Here is a 23568-nt window from a genome sequence, read left to right on the forward strand (position 1 = left end):
ATACACTGACAATTATCTTTTATGTGTTTAGCACTGTGCCTTTCCATGACTTTCTTAATCAGTTCACTGGGTTTTACCTAATCTTTTCTTTCTCAGCTGACCCTCATCCCTCCATGTCAATTAAGAAAAATAAGTCATACATCAAACACTTCTCCTAAAGGAAAGTGAGATTTATATCTTCTCCCTTGATCTAGGAAGTCTAATGCCTGCTTGGACCAGTTTAGTACAGCATGCCTGGCACTATATGACTTCTGAGAACAGGTCAAAAAATGCTATGCAGTCTGCCTGATTCTCCTGGAACATTTGTGCTTAGAATGCTCCCTTTCAGAAACCAGCTGCCATAATGTGAAACACCCAAGCCTCACAGATAGGCCATGTGTAGGCATGCTGGTTGACAGACTCAGGTGAGACCATCCTTCATGTTATCACAACCTATTTAAAAGACATATGGTGAAATATTGTTCAGATAATTTCAGCTCCCAAGTGTTCACATCATCTGCAACTAACTGAATCCTCTCAGCTGAGGCCTCAAATATGTACGGCAGAGACAAGCCATTCCATTTGGCTCTGCCTGAATTCCTGAGTCACAGAATCTGAGTATAATAAATTGACTCTTGTTTTATACCACTAAGTTGGGGTTGTTTGCTTTACATCAATAGGACTAAAGTAACTGGCCTAATCCCAAGCCCTATCTACCACCACACACACTGCTCTGTTAAGTCCTGGCAAGTATAGTCTGACAATTAGCATATCAGTCTTAGAAGAATTTTAAGAACACCGTTTCTTAGAAATTCACTGGGTGACATATATTTTCTTTCCTTCTCTCTAATGTACCTTTCTCTTGGAGGTGGCATTATGGTTCAAGGATATAAATTAACACATATCACTGGACCCTTGGCTTTCACATTGTGACACTATATAGCACCATATATCTAGGGAAAGGTAGAAAGTGTCTAAGGAAAGACTGGAGCTCAAGATATTCCCAATGTATCTTAACATTACAGCTTTTACTAAAACTGGGCACCAACCTGGTTGTGAAAACTTACTGTCAATAATTTGAAATGACTGGCCCATGAAGTGGTAATAAATGCTCAGTAAGAACATTGGTTTTATATTAAATCTGTCACTTATATCTATTTGTAATAGCAAAATATATACAAAGAGATTGCCTTCCCACAATCATTTCTTTGCCTTCCATTTAACGTTGTTATACATATGCTTTATGTCACTGTAGTAGTTTAACTGCAATTTGTTCTACTCCATTAATAGAAATTTGTTACAATAAGTGATGAAAAACCCAATCTAAACCTGTAGACTCTGGTTCTGAGCCATCAGCACAAGATATTAGCTAATCTTGTGACATATAAATAAAAATGAAACTTAGTTAGCTATTGAACTCAGTGGTGAAATAACCAAAAAGGTTAAGAGCAACAGTATATAAACTTAACAAAAGCTGAGGCTTCCTACTATGCTAATTGGGAGATGATGCCTTTAAAATAAGAGTAACCATTTCTCTACATTGTTGATTTATATATCCAGTGCTATATTATAGAAACCAAGTAGCAATTTAGTGAACTTAGAAGAAATTAATTGAAACTTTTATATTTCTTTGGTTTAACTTTAGAAAAAAATATAAATTTTATAAACTTTTTTCCGCTTTGGACAAACTATTATAAACCTTTCTCTAAAATAATCAATAAATATGTCTTAATGTTAATTTCAAAAGATATAGTTCATACATTGAGCCACATTCTGTTCCTTGACGTTACTTGTAGTTGAAGAAAAAATCAACCAGAGTGCACATTAATTTAACATTTGTTCTTCCAAAAAATGATAAGCTATATTGAGCACCTATTCTATTCTATATAAGGTATCCTCAGAGATGTGTAGGTGGAAAAAATTAAAAAGTAAGTTAAAGGTCACAGTTAGAAAATAAAACACCTATAAATAAAATATTACAAATGAAAGGGGAAGGAGATATTAATTCATATTTTCAGAATAACGATGAAGCATATGCTTCTTACAGACATTTTTTTCCTAAGAATTTCACTAAAAACCTTATAAAATAGATTGGTCAAATATGTCTCTAAAATTGTAGGCAGTTATAAAAGCACAGTAAGAAATTAATTTGGGGAGAAATGCAAGATTACAAGAGCCGAATGAATGTGAGGCTAACTTTAGGGAATTTTTTTTTTTTTTTTTTTTTTTTTTTTTTTTTTTTTTTTTGCGGTATGTGGGCCTCTCACTGTTGTGGCCTCTCCCGTTGCGGAGCACAGGCTCCGGATGCGCAGGCCCAGCGGCCATGGCTCACGGGCCCAGCCGCTCCGCGGCACATGGGATCCTCCCAGACCGGGGCACGAACCCGCATCCCCTGCATCGGCAGGCGGACTCCCAACCACTGCGCCACCAGGGAGGCCCTAGGGAATTTTTAAAACAAATTGTACTGAGATAATTGAAAAGAAGGAGATCCATTTCATAATTTGGATGCTTCTATAACACAATAATATGCAATAGTTTATGGGTTTAACAAATCTAAAAAAAGCCCTTCCTCTCAATTTCTGCCTTGTCCAGATTCATGCATGACAAAGCCTCTTATAAATCAGATTGCTGAGAAAAGTATTTATTTTTAAAAACTGCCTTTTAAAAGTCTGTATGTTAAAATTAGCTTAAATCTATGGAAGCATATGCTGAACCTAGAATTAGGCAAATTGCAGTGAAAATATATGCCTTGGTTTCTTATTTGGTTAAACAAGAATTACGCAGATATGGCAATATTTGCAAGTAAATTGATTATAATAATTGAATTATTGAAGAATGCTTAAAGTCAATCATAAAACAATGCTTTTCTTAATAGTTAAAAATATCTGGGGCTATTATTATAATAGTCTATATACCGTGATGGATAATTTAACCTATAACTTCAGAAGAGTGCCTTGCTGGAAACAACAGAGAATATGAACTTCATGGATTCAGAATTAATCAGGTTTTATTTTCCAACCAGTTGACTACTCAATATGAAAATTCACAAATCCATTCCATTAGCTTGAATTATTTCAATAAATGTGTGGGTCAGGTATATTGCCAGGCACTTGGAATACTGGGATTGAATACAAAAGCAGTCTGTTCTATCAAGAAATCTATATGGGAACATATGTATATGTATAACTGATTCACTTTGTTATAAAGCAGAAACTAACACACCATTGTAAAGCAATTATACTCCAATAAAGATGTAAAAAAAAATGAAATCTAATAATGTATTAGGGTACAGAGATACAGAAAGAAACAAATTACAGAACAATGCCAGAAGCTTAATGATCAAAGGATGTATTAGGTATAGAGATCTCAAGATGAAGGAGCTATCTATTCTATTTTGAGAGAGGTCAGGGATGTCTTCCCTGGAGAAATGCTTTCTGATTTGTTTTTCAAGAAATAATTGCTTCATTTTGTGGCATGGAAGGAATAGTTATTACAATTAGAAGGAACAACTGTGAGGAAAGTATGGTAGAAGAGAAATTTGATTTTAATGCATTGTACTGCTGTGTCAGTTAGTGAAATGCGAGTTATCTGAAAACACACACACACACCTGGATTGTGTCCTGCCACTCTGTATCCCATAAACTGGAAAGGGCAGCATCCATATCCATAAGAAAAGTCTCACAGTGCTGTTATGATAACCAAATTTCTCCATAGCTTTCTTTAACTTTGTTCTTAACATCGGATTCTCAATCCTGGCTCTCTATAACATGATGTCAACCATTTTAATAGTGCCTTAAATAGGATGTCCAAAAAATATCATTTATACTGATTTGCTTTTTTAAAGTGAATGTAAAAATGGGAACATATGTATATGCATAACTGAGTCACTTTGTTATAAAGCAGAAACTAACACACCATTGTAAAGCAATTATACTCCAATAAAGATGTAAAAAAAAAAAAAAAGTAAATATGTATGCTGGGACAACTGGCACCAAACGGGACTGTCACAGTTCAGTGAGAATGTGTAGTAACACCACCTCTACCTTTCCTCCCCTGTCAATCCAGTCTACTCTCTCTTTTAAACTGATCTGTGTTTAGTAGAAACTGACTGGATCTTGATCACTTTGTAAAAGTTTTAACAGTTCCCTATTACCTATTAGACAGGGGGAGATTAGTTTTTAATGGGATTTTTACTTCATAGCTTCAATTCCAGGTTCAGCTGTTACTACCTCTACGTGTACTTAACAAGAGAGTCAAACTATGTGACTCATTATTATTTAATGTATATCAAGGAAATATTTTCACATTAAATTGTTCATGGTGCTTCCCAACACAATTTGTCCTGTCTTTATTCTTCCTATCTTCTGCCCCTCTCTCTTCTGCCCCTCTCTCTTCACTTAAGAAGCAACAAGGACTTTCTATAAACATTGCCACTAGTGTAAGTTTGTTATTACGGAAAGATGTGGAAGAAGAAAAAAGTAGAGCTCAGTTTTGAATTATGGTTAAATTCTCAGTTTTCAGACCTAAAGACCATACATTTGAAAGAAAAGCCTTTGGGAATCAGTAGAGCATGAAAATCTAAAGCTAACATTTATACCATGAACAATAAATTTCCAGTGGAATAGAGGACAGATCCAGATTGTTCTCCCCTTAGAAGGATAGATTAAAAATGCTCGGGCTGTGGTAGGGAGGGAAGAAAGAAAACAACCCAGGGTATAGAGGGAGGGTTAGCTAAGATAAAAGAACGGGGTCTGGAGGAACTCATGAGCAAAAACGTAGAGTCTACATTAGGGTCCCAAGAAGAATGAGCACTTTCCTTTCTTAGCTCCAAGTAACTGAGGTGGGAGCCAAGTTCTCATTAGTGGTTATTAAAAAAAGAAGGTATCTTGCTTGTGTTGACTGCAGTATTATCTATCCTTTTTATGGTCAAGTAGTGAGGGTCTCTCAGCTGCAGGAGCCAAATGCTGCTGGTCAATAGCCCACTAAGAGCAACATAAAGACATTTGTCTCATGTGACCTAACTTGTCTGGATATCTCCCCTTTAAAGAGGCAGTGAGGTCTTGAAAACCTTGAATACAAGAAGGGTAAATGTGAAAGGAAAAGGGAATTCTTCCCACTCCTTTCCTTTAATCTTCCATCTGCCTGTGATCCCAGAGAGTCAGGACCCAAAGTTGCCTCCTATCTCCCCAGAGATATTAAAGCCCTCATCACTACTTTTTGTGAGGACAATTTTCTGCTTCTACTCATACTCCCCCTTTGCCTGAATTACTGTCTCTTGACCTCTTGCTGCTATATTGTATTTATCAGCAAATGAATCAATATAGATACAGGCTACTTAAAATTTCTAGTTGTTATTGGGTCTAGCCATTACCACAAAATATTCTGGCTCTCAGTCTAGACTTTGTAATCAGTCTCACAAGTAGACATTCACCAAATGAGGATTCTTGGAAGTCCTGGAAGGGACTCAACTGTAGTGTATTAATCTCTGTAAATTCTAGAATCCTTAACAATCCCGTGGTTTTGTTTCAGTCTGATGGGGTCTTAGCCATGATCAATATTTGAATTAATGCTGTTTACTATCCAACTGAATATAGTTGAAACATAATTCAGACAAGATCAACTGCTTTCTTGCATCTGTATGCCTCTTACCTAGAATATCACCGTGAAAAGTTAAATATCTATGTAAGTTATTTTTTTCTGATACATAATAACCTGTATGATATATGAATTTTAAATATTTATTTATATTTGTTTTCAAATATATATTCACACCTTGATTTTCAACAGTTTACTCATTAGATATACATGGAAAAATAGACTTAAGAATTTGAAGCTGTCTCTTTAGGTGATGATTTGTACCTATGCATATTTTTTTAAATGGTAATAAACAAAGAAGGGAAACAATTTGATTTTTACCTCTTCAATGTGACAAAACTAACTTCTTTTCTGAAACAAAAAGTTAAGTATTTTTACTTGGGAATATCACACAGTTATATTAAAATTGCATTGAAAAGAGATTAAAATACACTTTTTAAAGAAAAGTAGTTGTTTCCCCTGAAAGAGTAGGTGACTATTTCTATTCTCTGACAGTAGGGGAGGTTCCATTATTTAAAATGTTACATTATACCTCTGCTGAGAGTGACATAAACAGTCAATTCACTGAGAATGAGAGCAACAGGAAGGCAGTTTTATTCATTTAAACCAAGAAAACTTATAGAAAGCATTTATCACAAGGTGAACTATAAGTTGCTATTTTAGGACTGCATATTATCCAACTAGTCATTGGCATATCACAACAAACAAACAAACAAACAAACAGGATTAAAGGGATTTAGAAAAGTTTTCTTTTCTTTATAGCTGGCATACAAGAAATAATGAACTTGGTTTTCTATGTACCCAGAAGAAGTGTCATTAACAATGCAAAAATTAAATGCATTTACTAATACACTCCTCGAGTATTCATTGGTGTAGCAAGTGGAAATGCTGAACAGTGACACACCTGCCACCTCCAAACATACATGCAGATGTTTATCATTCAAGCGATGGTTTATTTCCCTAGTGAGGAGGCACTAAGTACTATCTGAGCCAAATTGTTAAGGAAGCAGTTGCCCCCTCATTACTATCTCCTTTTTTTTTTTTTTTTCTGTTCACTACAGCCTATACTTAACACTCCATAGGAAATTGCGATCCTCAACCTTGGGATGTTAAGGGTCAATAATTTGGGTGCTGCCACTAGGGATATCTATGACACCAGTAATTCATTGTTTCACCCAATTGTTTTACTAACATATTGTATGTTACCTACATGGTTTTCTCTTATTTAAGTGAAGGAGACCAAAGCTACCAATTTTAATGAACCATTAATAAAACCAGAAATTATATGCAAGCTCTCATAAGTAACTTCCATCAAACTGATTATAGAGATTAATTAATGGCCTCAACTCTACTTGTAAAACATACTGACTAATGCATAGGCTAGTAGGCTACTCTTTATTACATCTGCACCAATTGTTGATTTACCAAGGTTTTATTGGGTTTGCACACAAACCTGTTTAATTTAGATGAAATATTTTATTACTTAATTATATAATTTAATTAAACCTGGTGTATACCAGTAAAATATGCATATTAAAAGATAATTATTTTAGAGCAATTTTTGAATGGCTTAGTATTTTGGATATCGTGAGGAAAACCACCAACTTAATGAACACAAGTGAAAATAATTTTTTCTTCAGCAATATAGCTCAACATTTTTTTAAAAAGTGTTAAAGTCACTTGTTGATAAAGTTATATTAAGAAATAGCTGCATAATACAGAATTAGTTTCCATATTACCTACCAAAAAGTAACACAGAAAACATTATATGCACCACAAAATATATAAAGAGGCCAAAGAAAGAGTCATTGTAACCACCTGCAACAAGTCAGGTGGAATTTTTAAGTTTCCAGGGTTTCATTACAGGAAAATCACATGCTTCAAACTAAACACTGCAAGTACAGTAAGTCCCCTACATGCGAACCTTCAAGTTGCGAACTTTCAAAGATGCAAAAATGCATTCCATCAACATCAGGCGTGAGAGAAACTGCAGCTTGCCCTCCATCTCCTATTGCTGACGATCCTTCAGCTCTACTATCTCCCACCTCCTCTCCCTCCTCCAGTCAGTAACTCTTCTTGCCTGTTCACTCGATGTCAACGCCTGTATGCCAGCTGTTGTACTGTATTACTGTACTTTTCAAGGTACTGTACTGTAAGATTAAAAATGTTTTCTTTATTTTTTGTGTTTGTTTTTTATGTAGTATTTGTGTGAAAAGTATTATAAACCTATTACAGTACACTACTTTAGAGCCGACTGTCTTAGTTGGGTAACTAGGCTAACTTTGTTGGACTTACGAACGAACTGGACTTACAAATGCACTCTGGGAACAGAACTTGTTCTTATGTAGGGGGCTTACTTAATATATTACCTGCTTAACATGACACACAAAAATTAGGATGTACAGGCTTTTAAACATTCCAGATAGTTCTTAAACAAGAATTTTCCTTTCTCATATTTGAAGGAAATAGAATCATACTTTCAAATCCAAATTATTGGAAGTTTAAAGAATGCAACATTTTGGCCAGTGATATTTCATCTTTAATCCAGCCTATGGAACAAGAGGATCTGAGCAATAAATGCAAACTTCTTTGAATTCTATTTTGGAAAAAAATGACAGATAATATTATGTATCTTATGGAATTGTTAAAAGTTAGTAACATCAAACATAAAGGTTACAATACAGCACTCACAGATAACAAAATTCCAAGTTCAATAATTACTAAATTTTTTTAGAAATTGTGGCATAAACTTTTGACACCACCACCTCAAAATCCTAAACCAAAATAAAACTATAAATAAAATGTTTTAAATAACGTAAAATAATTGGAAATTTGACAATATAAGGAAGATGTCACTAAAAGACTGATTTGTTAGAAAAATTATGTATCATATCACATCATAATTTCAGTTCACAAAGCAGATATATCTACATATGGAAAGGACAAAATAGGCAAGTTAAAACAGTGTACACAGCAGCTAAGTCATCCCTTGGTGTGTTTTTTAATAATGGTTTTTCTTAATAGGCATTATGATCAAAAGAGTGGAATTACTAAGCTATTGAAATATTTTAATCTAATCGTTACTGGTTTTATTTTTTAATGAGCTCTTTAATGTTTTTTGTTAAAATGATGTATTTATTAACTGTTTTTATGATAATTAGTTTCACAGTTTTTTTTCAAATTATTACTAATTACATGTGCCAAAATGATTGATAAGACAGCATCTTCTTTATAGGGTTTCATCTCTTCTGATATTTTTTCCAATGTTCTAAATAATGTCAGTCTAGTTTTTCTACCCACAGTAACTCTATCTTGCCATGCATAGCTTTAGTGCTGAGTTGATCATCATGGAAAAGTTTCCTTTTCTAACCTCTTCAGGCCTGATTTTCCAAAAACCTGCATGAAATCACCACTTATACCAATGACTAACACAAAATTCTACATGTTCAAATTAAAATTCAATTTCTTCTCCTTTCAAGTGTTTTTCTTCTTTGCTTTTTATTTAATTAATGGTATGACTATCTTACCAACAACTTAGACATAAAACACCGAATCACAATAGACTACTCCATTGGTCTACCTCTTCTTATAACTAACTAGTCATCAGTGTATTAGATTATGAGGCCTTGCTGTTTTCGCCTCTCTAGCTAAATTCTTCATTACTTGACTTATGAACTACAGTAATAAATTCCTAACCCATTGTTTATAGAAAAATAAAGGGGCATGCCCAATTTTCCTTCAAAATTATTTGATGAGTCCCTGCTAAATATGGAGTAAATTGCAAAATTATATATATATTATAAAGCCACTAGAAATTCATCCATATACTAAATTTTCAGTAACATTCCCCATTCTCTCTCTCACCGCTTGTTACTTTCTACTTTCAAAAATATTAATGTAGCCTACTATCTGAGATTATATATATATATATATGTATATATATATATATACATATATATATTACTCATTATTAATCCTTTTTGCAAAAATATATCTATTATTTGACATCCAGGCTAGATTTCATCTCTTCAGGAAAGTCTTCAAACATTTTGATTGATAGCATTACATGTTCCTTCAAAGTGTCAAATTTTCATAATATTATCTGGATTTTAATTTTGAAAATAAAATAAAGTTATCCATCACTAAGCAAGCAGATATAGTAGAAAATATTGGGAATCATTTTGGAAGGCATAATTGTACAATTTTTTAAAGATGTCTATTTTGTCCTGGCAGCAGCATTATATTTTAGATGTAGGGACAAATCTTTTTATTTTTTTTAAATGGTAAATACAGTAAAAGCCATGAGAGCTACAAAGAACATGAGACAAATTCTAACATGCATAATATCTCTACAAAGAGATAGGAAGAGGAAGTAGAAAAAAAAAGCAATGTTCATAAATATCTTGACTAAACTTTTTAAACTTTACTAAAGAAAAACAAGTTACAGATTAATAGTAAAATTGTTGGAAACAGGACCAAGAGAAGATCTTGAAAGAAGCAAAACAAAAATCCACAACACATTAAAAGGATCATACACCATATTCAAGTGGGATTTGTCCCTAGGGTGCAAGGATGGTTAAACATATGCAAATCAATAAATGTGGTAGCCCCGGAGGAAGATGGCGGAAGAGTAAGACGCGGAGATCACCTTCCTCCCCACAGATACATAAGAAATTCATCTACACGTGGAACAACTCCTACAGAACACCTACTGAACGCTGACAGAAGACCTCAGACCCCCCAAAAGGCAAGAAACTCCCCACATACCTGGGTAGGGCAAAAGAAAAAAAAAAAAAAAAAAACAGAGACAATAGGATAGGGACGGGACCTGCACCAGTGGGAGGGAGCCGTGAAGGAGGGAAGGTTTCTACACACTACAAGCCCCTTCGCGGGCGGAGACTGCAGGTGGTGGAGGGGGAAAGCTTCGGAGTAGCGGAGGAGAGCACAGCAACAGGGGTCTGGAGGGCAAAGCGGAGAGATTCCGGCACAGAGGATCGGTGCCCTCAGGCACACACCAGCCCGAGAGGCTTGTCTGCTCGGCCGCCGTGGCGGGCGGGGCTGGGAGCTGAGGCTTGGGTATCGGCTTTCAGTCAGAGCGCAGGGAGAGGACTGGGGCTGGCGGCAGGAAGAGAGCCTGAAGGGGTTAGTGCACCACAGCTAGCCCGGAGGGAGTCCGGGGAAAGGGTCTGGAGCTGCTGAAGAGGCAAGAGAATTTTTTCCCTTTTGTTTCCTGGTGTGCGAGGAGAGGGCATTAAGAGGGCTGCTTAGGGAAGCGCCGGAGACAGGCGCGAGCCGCGGGTAAGGCGCAGACCTCGGAGACGGGCGTGGGCCGCCGGCGCCGCCGCCGCGGCCCGCCGCCGCCGCCACCGCCCGCCGCCGCCCGCCGCCGCGGCCCGTCGCCGCCCGCCGCCGCCCGCCGCCGCCGCGGCCCGTCGCCGCCCCCGCCGCCGCCGCCGCCCACCGCCGCCCACCGCCGCCCACCGCCTCCCGCCGCCGCCGCCGCCGCCGCGGGGCCTGTGTGCGAGCGCGGGTCACTGTCCGCCCCGCCTTCCGGGGGGCCTGGGCACCCCGCCACTGCCGGGGTCCCGAGACCCGGGGACGGCTTTCCAGGGAAAGCGCACGGAGAGCCACGGGCTGCTGCAATGTCACGCCGGCCTCTGCCGCCTCAGGCCCGCCCCACACTGCGCGCCCCTCCCTCCCTTCTGCCTGAGTGAGCCAGAGCCCCCGAATCAGCGGCTCCTTTAAACCCGTCCTGTCTGAGCGAAGAACGGACGCCCTCCGGCGACCTATGCACAGAGGCGGGGCCAGGTCCAAGGCTGAGACCCGGGAGCTGTGAGAGCAGAGTCAGGGAAATCTCTTTGTGCAGCCTCGGAGGCAGCGGATTAAAGCTCCACGGTCCATTTGATGTGCCCTGCGTCTGTGGAGTGCATGAATGGACAGCGAATCATCCCAAATTGAGGAAGTGGACTTTGAGGACAAGATTTAAGACTTTCCCCCCTTTTCCTCTTTTTACAACGAATTATTCCAAATTAAGGAGGTGGACTTAAAGAGCAAGATTGCAGACTTCTCGCCCTTTTCCTCTTTTTACAACGAATTATCCCAAATTGAGGAGGTGGACTTGGAGAGCAAGATTTTTGATTTTTCCCCCTGCTCTCTTTTTGTGAATGTGTATGTGTAATCTTCTGTGTAAGATTCTCTCTGTATAGCTTTGCTTCCACCATATGTCCCAGGGTTCTATCGGTCCGTTTTTTTTTCAATAATTACTTTCTAATTTTAATAACGCTACTATATTTCATACTTTATTCTATTTTACTTTACCTGCTCTTTCTTTTTTTCCTACCTTCCCTTCCTCCCTCCCTCCGCTCTTCCTTTCCTTCTTTCTTTTTCTTTCCTCCCTCCCTCCCACCCTTCTTCTTTCCACTTTCTTTTTCTTTCCTTCCTCCCTCCCTCCTGTCTTTCTTTCTTTCTTTCCTTCCTCCCTCCCTCCCTCCCTCCCTTCTTCCATTCACTCTTCCTTTTGCTTTCATTCCTCCCTCCCTCCCTCCTTTCTTTCCTTCTTTCTTTCCATCCTTCCTCACTCCCTCCCTCCTTTCTTTCTTTCTTCCTTCCTTCCTTTCTTCCCTTCTTCCTTTCTTTCCCTCTCTCTTTCTTTCTTCTACTAATTCTTTCTTTCTGCTTTTTCTCCCTGTTATTCTGAGCTGGGTGGATGAAAGGCTCTTGGTGCTGCAGCCAGGAGCCAGTGCTGTGCCTCTGAAGTGGGAGAGCCAATTTCAGGACACGGGTCCACATGAGACCTCCAAGCTCCACATAATATCAAGCAGCGAAAATCTCCCAGAGAGCTCCATCCCAACACCAGCACCTAGCTTCAGTCAACGACCAGCAAGCTACAGTGCTGGTCACCCTATGCCAAGCAACTAGCAAGGCAGGAACACAACCCCACCCTTTAGCAGAGAGGCTACCTAAAAACATAATAAGGCCATAGGCACCCCAAAACACACCACCAGACGTGGACCTGTCCACCAGAAAGACAAGATTGAGCCTAAACCACCAGAACACAGGCATTAGTCCCCCCCACCAGGAAGCCTACACAACCTACTGAAACAACCTTAGCCACTGGGGACAGACACCAAAAACAACGGGAACTACGAATCTGCAGCCTGCAAAAAGGAGACCCCAAACACAGTAACATAAGCAAAATGAGAAGACAGAAAAACACACAGCAGGTGAAGGAGCAAGATAAAAACCTACCAGACCTAACAAATGAAGAGGTAATAGGCAGTCTACCTGAAAAAGAATTCAGAATAATGATAGTAAAGCTGATCCAAGATTCTATTTCCAAGATCCATAATCTTGGAAATAGAATAGACAAAATGCAAGAAACAGTTAACAAGGACCTAGAAGAACTAAAGATGAATCAAACATTGATTAAAAACACAATAAATGAAATGAAAAATACTCTAGATGGGATCAATAGCAGAATAACTGAGGCAGAAGAACGGATAAGTGAGGTGGAAGATAAAATAGTGGAAATAACTGATGCAGAGCAAAATAAAGAAAAAAGAATGAAAAGAACAGAGGACAGTCTCAAAGACCTCTGGGACAACATTAAACGCACCAACATTCGAATTATAGGGGTTCCAGAAGAAGAAGAGAAAAAGAAAGGGACTGAGAAAATATTTGAAGAGATTATAGTTGAAAACTTCCCCAATATGGGAAAGGAAATAGTTAATCAAATCCAGGAGGCACAGAGAGTCCCATACAGAATAAATCCAAGGAGAAATACACCAAGACACATATTAATCAAACTGTCAAAAATTAAACACAAAGAAATCATATTAAAAGCAGCAAGGGAGGGCCTCCCTGGTGGCGCAGTGGTTGAGAGTCCGCCTGCCAATGCAGGGGATACGGGTTCGTGCCCCGATCTGGGAGGATCCCATATGCCGCGGAGCAGCTGGGCCCGTGAGCCATGGCCGCTGGGCCTGCGCATCTGGAGCCTGTGCTCCGCAACGGGAGAGGCCACAACAGTGAGAGGCCCGCATACCGCAAAAAGAAAAAAAAAAAAAAGCAGCAAGGGAAAAACAACAAATAACACACAAGGGAATCCCCATCAGGATAACAGCTGATCTCTCAGCAGGAACTCTACAAGCCAGAAGGGAGTGGCAGGACATAATTAACGTGATGAAGGAGAGAAACCTGCAACCAAGATTACTCTACCCAGCAAGGATCTCATTCAGATTTGATGGAGAAATTAAAACGTTTACAGACAAGCAAAAGCTGAGAGAGTTCAGCACCACCAAACCAGCTTTACAACAAATGCTAAAGGAACTTCTCTAGGCAAGAAACACAACAGAAGGAATATACCTACAATAATGAACCCAAAGCAATTAAGGAAATGGGAATAGGAACATACATATCAATAATTACCTTAAATGTAAATGGACTAAATGCTCCCACCAAAAGACACAGAGTGGCTGAATGGATACAAAAACAAGACCCATATATATGCTGTCTACAAGAGACCCACTTCAGACCTAGAGACACATACAGATTTAAAGTAAGGGGATGGAAAAAGATATTCCATGCAAATGGAAATCAAAAGAAAGCTGGAGTAGCAATTCTTATATCAGACAAAATAGACTTTAAAATAAAGACTATTAGAAGAGACAAAGAAGGACACTACATAATGATAAAGGGATCGATCCAAGAAGAAGATATAACAATTGTAAATATTTATGCACCCAACATAGGAGCACCTCAATACATAAGGCAAATACTAACAGCCATAAAAGGGGAAATCGACAGTAACACAATCATAGTAGGGGACTTTAACACCCCACTTTCACCAATGGACAGATCATCGAAAATGAAAATAAATAAGGAAACACAAGCTTTAAATGATACATTAAACAAGATGGACTTAGTTGATATTTATAGGACATTCCATCCAAAAACAACAGAATACACATTTTTCTCAAGTGCTCATGGAACATTCTCCAGGATAGATCATATCTTGGGTCACAAATCAAGCCTTGGTAAATTTAAGAAAATTGAAATTGTATCAAGTATCTTTTCCGACCACAATGCTATGAGACTAGACATCAATTACAGGAAAAGATCTGTAAAAAATACAAACACATGGAGGCTAAACAATACACTACTCAATAACGAAGTGATCACTGAAGAAATCAAAGAGGAAATTAAAAAATACCTAGAAACAAATGACAATGGAGACACGACGACCCAAAACCTATGGGACGCAGCAAAAGCAGTTCTAAGGGGGAAGTTTATAGCAATACAATCCCACCTTAAGAAATAGGAAACATTTCGAGTAAACAACCTGACCCTGCACCTAAAGCAATTAGAGAAAGAAGAACAAAAAAACCCCAAAGCTAGCAGAAGGAAAGAAATCATAAAGATCAGATCAGAAATAAATGAAAAAGAAATAAAGGAAACAATAGCAAAGATCAACCAAACTAAAAGCTGGTTCTTTGAGAAGATAAACAAAATTGACAAACCATTAGCCAGACTCATCAAGAAAAGAAGGGAGAAGACTCAAATCAATAGAATTAGAAATGAAAAAGGAGAAGTAACAACTGACACTGCAGAAATACAAAAGATCATGAGAGATTACTATAAGCAACTCTATGCCAATAAAATGGACAACCTGGAAGAAATGGACAAATTCTTAGAAATGCACAACCTGCCAAGACTGACTCAGGAAGAAATAGAAAATATGAATAGACCAATCACAAGCACTGAAATTGAAACTGTGATTAAAAATCTTCCATCAAACAAAAGCCCAGTACCAGATGGCTTCACAGGCGAATTCTATCAAACATTTAGAGAAGAGCTAACACCCATCCTTCTCAAACTCTTCCAAACAATTGCAGAGGAAGGAACACTCCCAAACTCATTCTACGAGGCCACCATCACCTTGATACCAAAACCAGGCAAGGATGTCACAAAGAAAGAAAACTACAGGCCAATATCACTGATGAACATAGATGCAAAAATCCTCCACAAAATACTAGCAAACAGAATCCAACAGCACATTAAAAGGATCATACACCATGATCAAGTGGGGTTTATTCCAGGAATGCAAGGATTCTTCAATATACGCAAATCAATCCATGTGATACACCATATTAACAAGTTGAAGGAGAAAAACCATATGATCATCTCAATAGATGCAGAGAAAGCTTTCGACAAAATTCAACACTCATTTATGATAAAAACCCTGCAGAAAGTAGGCATAGAGGGATCTTTCCTCAACATAATAAAGGCCATATATGACAAACCCACAGCCAACATTGTCCTCAATGGTGAAAAACTGAAACCATTTCCACTAAGATCAGGAACAAGACAAGGCTGCCCACTCTCACCACTCTTATTCAACCTAGTTTTGGAAGTTTTAGCCACAGCAATCAGAGAAGAAAAGGAAATAAAAGGAATACAAATCGGAAAAGAAGAAGTAAAGCTGTCACTGTTTGCAGATGACGTGATACTATACATAGAGAATCCTAAAGATGCTACTGAAAAACTACTAGAGCTAATCAATGAATTTGGTAAAGTAGCAGGTTACAAAATTAATGTACAGAAATCTCTGGCATTCCTATACACTAATGATGAAAAATCTGAAAATGAAATCAAGAAAACACTCCCATTTACCATTGCAACAAAAAGAATAAAATATCTAGGAATAAACCTACCTAAGGAGACAAAAGACCTGTATGCAGAAAATTATAAGACACTGATGAAAGAAATTAAAGATGATACAAATAGATGGAGAGATATACCATGCTCCTGGATTGGAAGAATCAATATTGTGAAAATGACTCTACTACCCAAAGCAATCTACAGATTCAATGCAATCCCTATCAAACTACCACTGGCATTCTTCACAGAACTAGAACAAAAAATTTCACAATTTGTTTGAAAAAACAAAAGACCCCGAATAGCCAAAGCAATCTTGAGAACGAAAAACGGAGCTGGAGGAATCAGCCTCCCTGACTTCAGACTATACTACAAAGCTACAGTAATTAAGACCGTGTGGTACTGGCATAAAAACAGAAAGATAGATCAATGGATCAGGATAGAAAGCCCAGAGATAAACCCACGCACATATGGCCAACTTATCTTTGATAAAGGAGGCAGGAATGTACAGTGGAGAAAGGACAGCCTCTTCAATAAGTGGTGCTGGGAAAACTGGACAGGTACATGTAAAAGTTTGAGATTAGATCATTCCCTAACACCATACACAAAAATAAGCTCAAAATGGATTAAAGACTTAAATGTAAGGCCAGAAACTATCAAACTCTTAGAGGAAAACATAGGTAGAACACTCTATGACATAAATCACAGCAAGATCCTTTTGGACCCACCTCCTAGAGAAATGGAAATAAAAACAAAGATAAACAAATGGGACCTAATGAAACTTCAAAGCTTTTGCACAGCAAAGGAAACCATAAAGAAGACCAAAAGACAACCCTCAGAATGGGAGAAAATATTTGCAAATGAAGCAACTGACAAAGGATTAATCTCCAAAATTTATAAACAGCTCATGCAGCTCAATAGCAAAAAAACAAACAACCCAATCCAAAAATGGGCAGAAGACTTAAATAGGCATTTCTCCAAAGAAGATATACAGACTGCCAACAAACACATGAAAGAATGCTCAACATCATTAATCATTAGAGAAATGCAAATCAAAACCACAATGAGATATCATCTCACACCAGTCAGAATGGCCATCATCAAGAAATCTAGAAACAATAAATGCTGGAGAGGGTGTGGAGAAAAGGGAACACTCTTGCACTGCTGGTGGGAATGTGAATTGGTACAGCCACTATGGAGAACAGTATGGAGGTTCCTTAAAAAACTAAAAATAGAACTACCATATGACCCAGCAATCCCACTACTAGGCATATACCCTGAGAAAACCATAATTCAAAAAGAGACATGTACCAAAATGTTCATTGCAGCTCTATTCACAATAGCCCGGAGCTGGAAACAACCTAAGTGTCCATCATCGGATGAATGGATAAAGAAGATGTGGCACATATATACAATGGAATATTACTCAGCCATAAAAAGAAACGAAACTGAGCTATTTGTAATGAGGTGGATAGACCTAGAGTCTGTCATACAGAGTGAAGTAAGTCAGAAAGAGAAAGACAAATACCGTATACTGACACATATATATGGAATATAAGAAAAAAAATGTCATGAAGAACCTAGGGGTAAAACGGGAATAAAGACACAGACCTACTTGAGAATGGACTTGAGGATATGGGGAGGGGGAAGGGTAAACTGTAACAAAGCGAAAGAGAGGCATGGACATATATACACTACCAAACGTAAGGTAGATAGATAGTGGGAAGTAGCCGCAGAGCACAGGGAGATCAGCTCGGTGCTTTGTGACCGCCTGGAGGGGTGGGATGGGGAGGGTGGGAGGGAGGGAGATGCATGAGGGAAGGGATGTGGGAACAGATGTATATGTATGACTGATTCACTTTGTTATAAAGCAGAAACTAATAAAAAAATAGAAAAAAAAATAAATGTGATACATCTCATTAAAAGAATGAAAGATAAAAATCATATGATTATCTCAATAGATGCATATAAACCATTTGACAAATACAACAACTCAGGTATAGAAGGAACATACCACAACTTAATAAATGTCATATATGACGAATACACAGATAACATAATACTCAATGGTAAAAAGTTAAAAGGTTTTCCTCTAAGATCAGGAACAGGACAAAGGCGTCCACTATTACTATTCTTATTCAACACAGTATTTATGTACTACAGCTTAGCTAGAGCAAAAAAGCAAGATAAAGAAATAAAAGATATCTAAATTGGAAAGGAAAAATTAAAACTGTTTGCAGATTATATGGTCTTATATAGATAAAATGCTAAAGATCCAACAAAAAGAAATGTTGCAAATAATCAACAAATTCAGTAATGTTGCAGGATATAAAATCAATATACAGAAATTGGTGCTGTTTATATACCTCCACAATTAAACATCAGAAAAAAAGCAACAATTTCATTCAAAATAGCATAAAAGCAGTAACATATTTAGGAATAAATTTGACCAAGGAAGTGAAATATCTGTACCATGGAAACTACAAGACTCTGATAAAAGAAAATGAAGAGGACACAAACAAATGGAAACATGTGTTCCTGGATCAGCAGAATGAATATTGTTGAACTGCCCATACTACTCAAAGCCATTAATAGATTCAATAATTCTACAATACCAAAATTCCAATGGCATTTTTCACAGAAATAAAAAGCAATCCTAAAATTTATATGGGTCCACAGAAGACCCCAAATAGCAAAAGCAATCCTGAGAAAGAAGTTAAAGCTGAAGGTGTCACACTTCCTGATTTCCAACCTCATTACAAAGCTATAGTAATCAAAACCAGAAACACAATGGTTTATAAACCATTGGTTTATAAACACAAAAACCAGTAGAACAGAATAAAGAACCCAGAAATAAATCCCCACATATACTGTCAACTAATATTTTACAAGGCAGCCAAAAATACTCAATGCGGAAAGTATAGTCTCTTCAATAATGGTGATAGGAAAACTGGATAACCACAGGAAGAAAATAAAATTGGACCCCTATCACACACCACTCACAAAAACTAACTGAAAATGGAATAAAGACTTACACATAAGACTTGAAGCCATAAAACTCCTAGAAGAAAACATAGGGGAAAAGCTCCTTGACATTTGCTGGGCAACAATTTTTTGGATATGACACCTAGAGCACAAGCAACAAAAGCAAAAATCAGTAAGTCAGACTACATCAAACTAAAAAGCACAGCATGAAAGAAACAGAGAACAGCAACAGCAACAAAAAAAATCAACAATCAACAAAATAAAAGGCAAACAAAATGAAACTTATGTAATGACAGAAAATATTTGCAAACCATCTATCTGATAAGAAGTTAATATCCAAAAATATATAAAGAACTCATACAACTCAATACCAAAAAGAAAAAAATAAATAAATAAATAAAGGGCAGAGGGATTGAATAGACATTTTTCCCAAACAAGACATAAATGGCCAACCGGTACATGAAGACATGCTCTACATCACTAATCATCAAGGAAATGTAAATCAAAAACACAATGAAATATCACCTCACACCTATTAAGATGGCTATGATCGAAAAAAAGAAAAGATAAATGTTAATGAGGATGTGGAGAAAAGGGAACCCTATGCACTGTTGATGGGAACATAAATTGGTACAGCCACTATGTAAAAGATTATGGAAGATCCTCAAAAAATTAAAAACTCCTGTATGAAATGAAAATAGGATATCACAATAATATCTGAACTCTCATGATGATTGCAGCATTATTATCAATAGCAAAGATATGAACGCAACCTAAGGGTCCTCCAACAGATGAATAAAGATGTGATACATATATATATATATATATATATATATATATATATATATATATACACATACACACAACAGAATATTATTCAGTCATAAGAAAGAAGAAAATCCTGCCCTTTGTGACAACATGAATGGATCTTGAGGGCATTATGCTGAGTTCAATAAGTCAGATACAGAAAGAGAAATACTGCATGTGAATACTTATGTGTGGAATCTAAAAAACCTGAACCCAGAGAAATGGAGAGTAGAATGGTGGTTCCCCTGGGCTTGCATTTGGGAGAAATGGGGAGATATAAGGCAAAGGGTACAAACTTCCAGTTGGAAGATGAGTAAGTTCTGTGGATCTAATGTACAGCACTGTGATTATTGATAACAATACTGTATTATATTCTTGAAAGTTCCTAAGAGAGTAGTTCTTAAATGTTCCCATCATAAAAAAAGAAATGGTAATTATGTGACACAATGGAGATGTTAGCTAAATGTAAGTTAGTGATAATTTTCTAATATATAACTGTATCAAATCAACACATTTTATACATTAAACTTACATAATGTTAAATGTTAATTATATGTCAATAAAACTGGGGAAAAACAATGTATAATAAAAATATGTTGGCCAAATTATGTAGTATGCAATTAAAAACTTGGCACAGGCTATAAGGTTTCGTTCATTCTATTTCAAATCAAAATTAGACTTCATTTAAAGAAAGAGCATTGAAAAAATATTTTTCTATTTTATTAACAAATGGATAGAATATATAGAACTATAGAAGTTAAATTACTGATTGAAATCTATTAACTAGAAAACTATCTAAAAGAGATAATCAGCCAACTAGTATATGTTCAGAATAACATATATGCAAGTTGAATTTTTATTTAGTATGGTAGAAACTATATCTTTTCCTGAGTGCCCTGTTTGGCTGGATGGTGGTCTTCATTGTAATTTGGCCACATTTTGGATAAAAACATTCACTTATTCAGTGAATTTGTACATGAATCTAAATAAGGTGGGAGGGGGTGGAGGTGTTGTTTAGTAATAGCTTTTTCTTTCATCAATACTTTATGACTACAAGGAAATATTTTGTAAATTCTATCATTTAAAAAACTCATGAGACCTTCTTTTGTGAATAATTCCACTTTTGCTTGTTCTTATCCCACACAAAAGAGCTAAACCTAACAGAGTTATAAACTTATTCCTTATAAATGATAATTAAGAAAGTAGTCTCATTAGATTATTAAATAATTACTACAGTATGAAGAATTGTCAGTAATCATAAACAGTCCACATATTTATCTCTAATACTTTATTTTTAGGAAGTAATCCATGATTCCTTTTTTTTTTGTGCCAATATAACAATTGTGGTACTTCCTATACTCTATATTCCATGATCTCATATTTCTCTCTTCCCCCATCTGTCATATACGCACAGAAACACACAGATACAGACATCACATATACACACATATGTATGCTACACATAAATACATATCTTAATGTTTGCATCCAATATATTACAAATATGTATATTTTATATATCTTACCCTGTAACAGAAAAAATAGACATCTTTTTCATATAAAGCAGTAACAGAATTGTTGCTTTATTATACGTACCTAGCCATTAAACTCAGTAGCACCAAAAACTCAAAGGTCATTGTCCACTTTCTCTGAAATAACATTTATAACCTTTGTGATTATTCCAAATCCATTCTGTCCAATGTTTATAGCAGTTGTATAAAGTTAAGAGCTAGGATGTTAAAGCCAAAATTATCTGGGTTTGAATATTTTCTTTACCACTTATCTGTGTGAACTTAAGCAATTTATTTAATTATTTTGCCTCATTTTCTCATTAATAAAATGAAAACTACTATAACTCCTACACTATTATATAAATTTTGAAAATGTTTATCAGATGTTCATCAAATGTCCATTCCTTCTATTTTTCTTCTCTGTTCACTTTTCCTCCATAGACCTTACAATTACATCCCATGCGTTTAATTGTACATTTTTAAACTGCCTCCTCACTGAGCAAGTTCCATGAAGACAGATATTTCTGTCTGTTTTATTCATTGTTACAGCCTAGGATAGTGTTTGACCCATAGTAGGAAATCAAAACCTATTACCTGTATTAACTAGTTAATCATCTTATTAATCTACTAATATTCAAACTAACAGAAAATAGTACCTATTAAGTCTCACCTATATGTGATTAGGGAAATTTAAATCTCTTTTCTTGAGCTTCCTAATAATGGAAGTTTTCAAACTTTAAAAGTTTATATTGTCTAAAATTGGCATATAAGAGTCACTTGCAACTTCTTAAAGTACAAAGCATAGATGTAAAATTTTAATGTCAATAAATATCTCTCCATATGTCTGAATACAATAATATTTTTATTGATGATAAATGTAGTAGATTCTGCAATGCACCACACAGATATTCTTTCAATGAAGGGCTTGTGGGCACAGCTGTTGAGAGAGTACTGACGGCAGGAAAACTTCGATCTCAGGGATTTGGGGAGATGGCCTCACCCTGGCTCAAAGTCATACTGCTTCCTGAGCTGGTCCACCTCTATTAACCACATGAATGGGAAGTATAAAGTCCTGATCATAAAGGACCAAACTCAGGACAACTCTGAAGAGCTATTCTTATTCCAAGGATCCCAGAAAGATTAGCAAGACAGCTGTTGAGCTTGTAACACCCTAAACTTCTACCCAATTCTGTCTCCTTCCTCTCCCTTCTTTAAGTGTTGATCCCAAATGTGCTCATTAACAAACCACCTGCATGTCTGATTCCATTTTAGAGTCACCTTCCTGGGGAAATTAGCCTATAACACTTGTTTGATAAAGCAGGCACTATGATGGTATTTTGGAACTAGATCACTCAGCTCTGGACTGTCAGTGAAGACCCCACCACTGGTGGTAGGTCAGCACACATTATACCTGGCATAAGGTGGCAAACCAGTTGTTAAAACTATCAGTTATGTTGAATTAGACTAACTTACAATTGAAAGGGAGAGCATTAGCTGATGCATTTAACAGGCATTTAAAAATTGTGAGAAAAATAGTAATTATAAAGGCAACAAATTGGTTGTCTATTTCTAAGTTCAGGAAAGTTTGAAAAAAGATTAAAAGCTATCTGAGTGATTAATTTCTAATAATTGTCAAAAACGAGTGCAAAAACCAGAAGATCTCCTTGGTACCTTAGAAAGAAGCTTATACTCCCTGCAGTGGGAGGGTAGAGAAAGCTGACAATCAGACCCCGGACTTAAAGGTCAGTTTCTAAAACCCAAAGGACAATAAACACCCAACCAAATCATGTCTGCTACGGAAAGTTCAGTCCCTTGGCTGCAAGAGAATAGATCCATTCCTTGTGGGATAAAGCAATTTGTAACGAATCCCCAAAATGTGTAGTAAAGATTTTTCTGAACCATCTTAGCCTTCAGAATTGATTCACCCTGGACTTCCCGGGTGGCGCAATGGTTGAGAGTACGCCTGCTGATGTAGGGGACACGGGTTCGTGTCCCGGTCCGGGAGGATCCCACATGCCGCGGAACAGCTGGGCCCGTG

Source organism: Mesoplodon densirostris, chromosome 6, assembly GCF_025265405.1.
Source record: "Mesoplodon densirostris isolate mMesDen1 chromosome 6, mMesDen1 primary haplotype, whole genome shotgun sequence".
Classification (NCBI taxonomy): domain Eukaryota; kingdom Metazoa; phylum Chordata; class Mammalia; order Artiodactyla; family Ziphiidae; genus Mesoplodon; species Mesoplodon densirostris.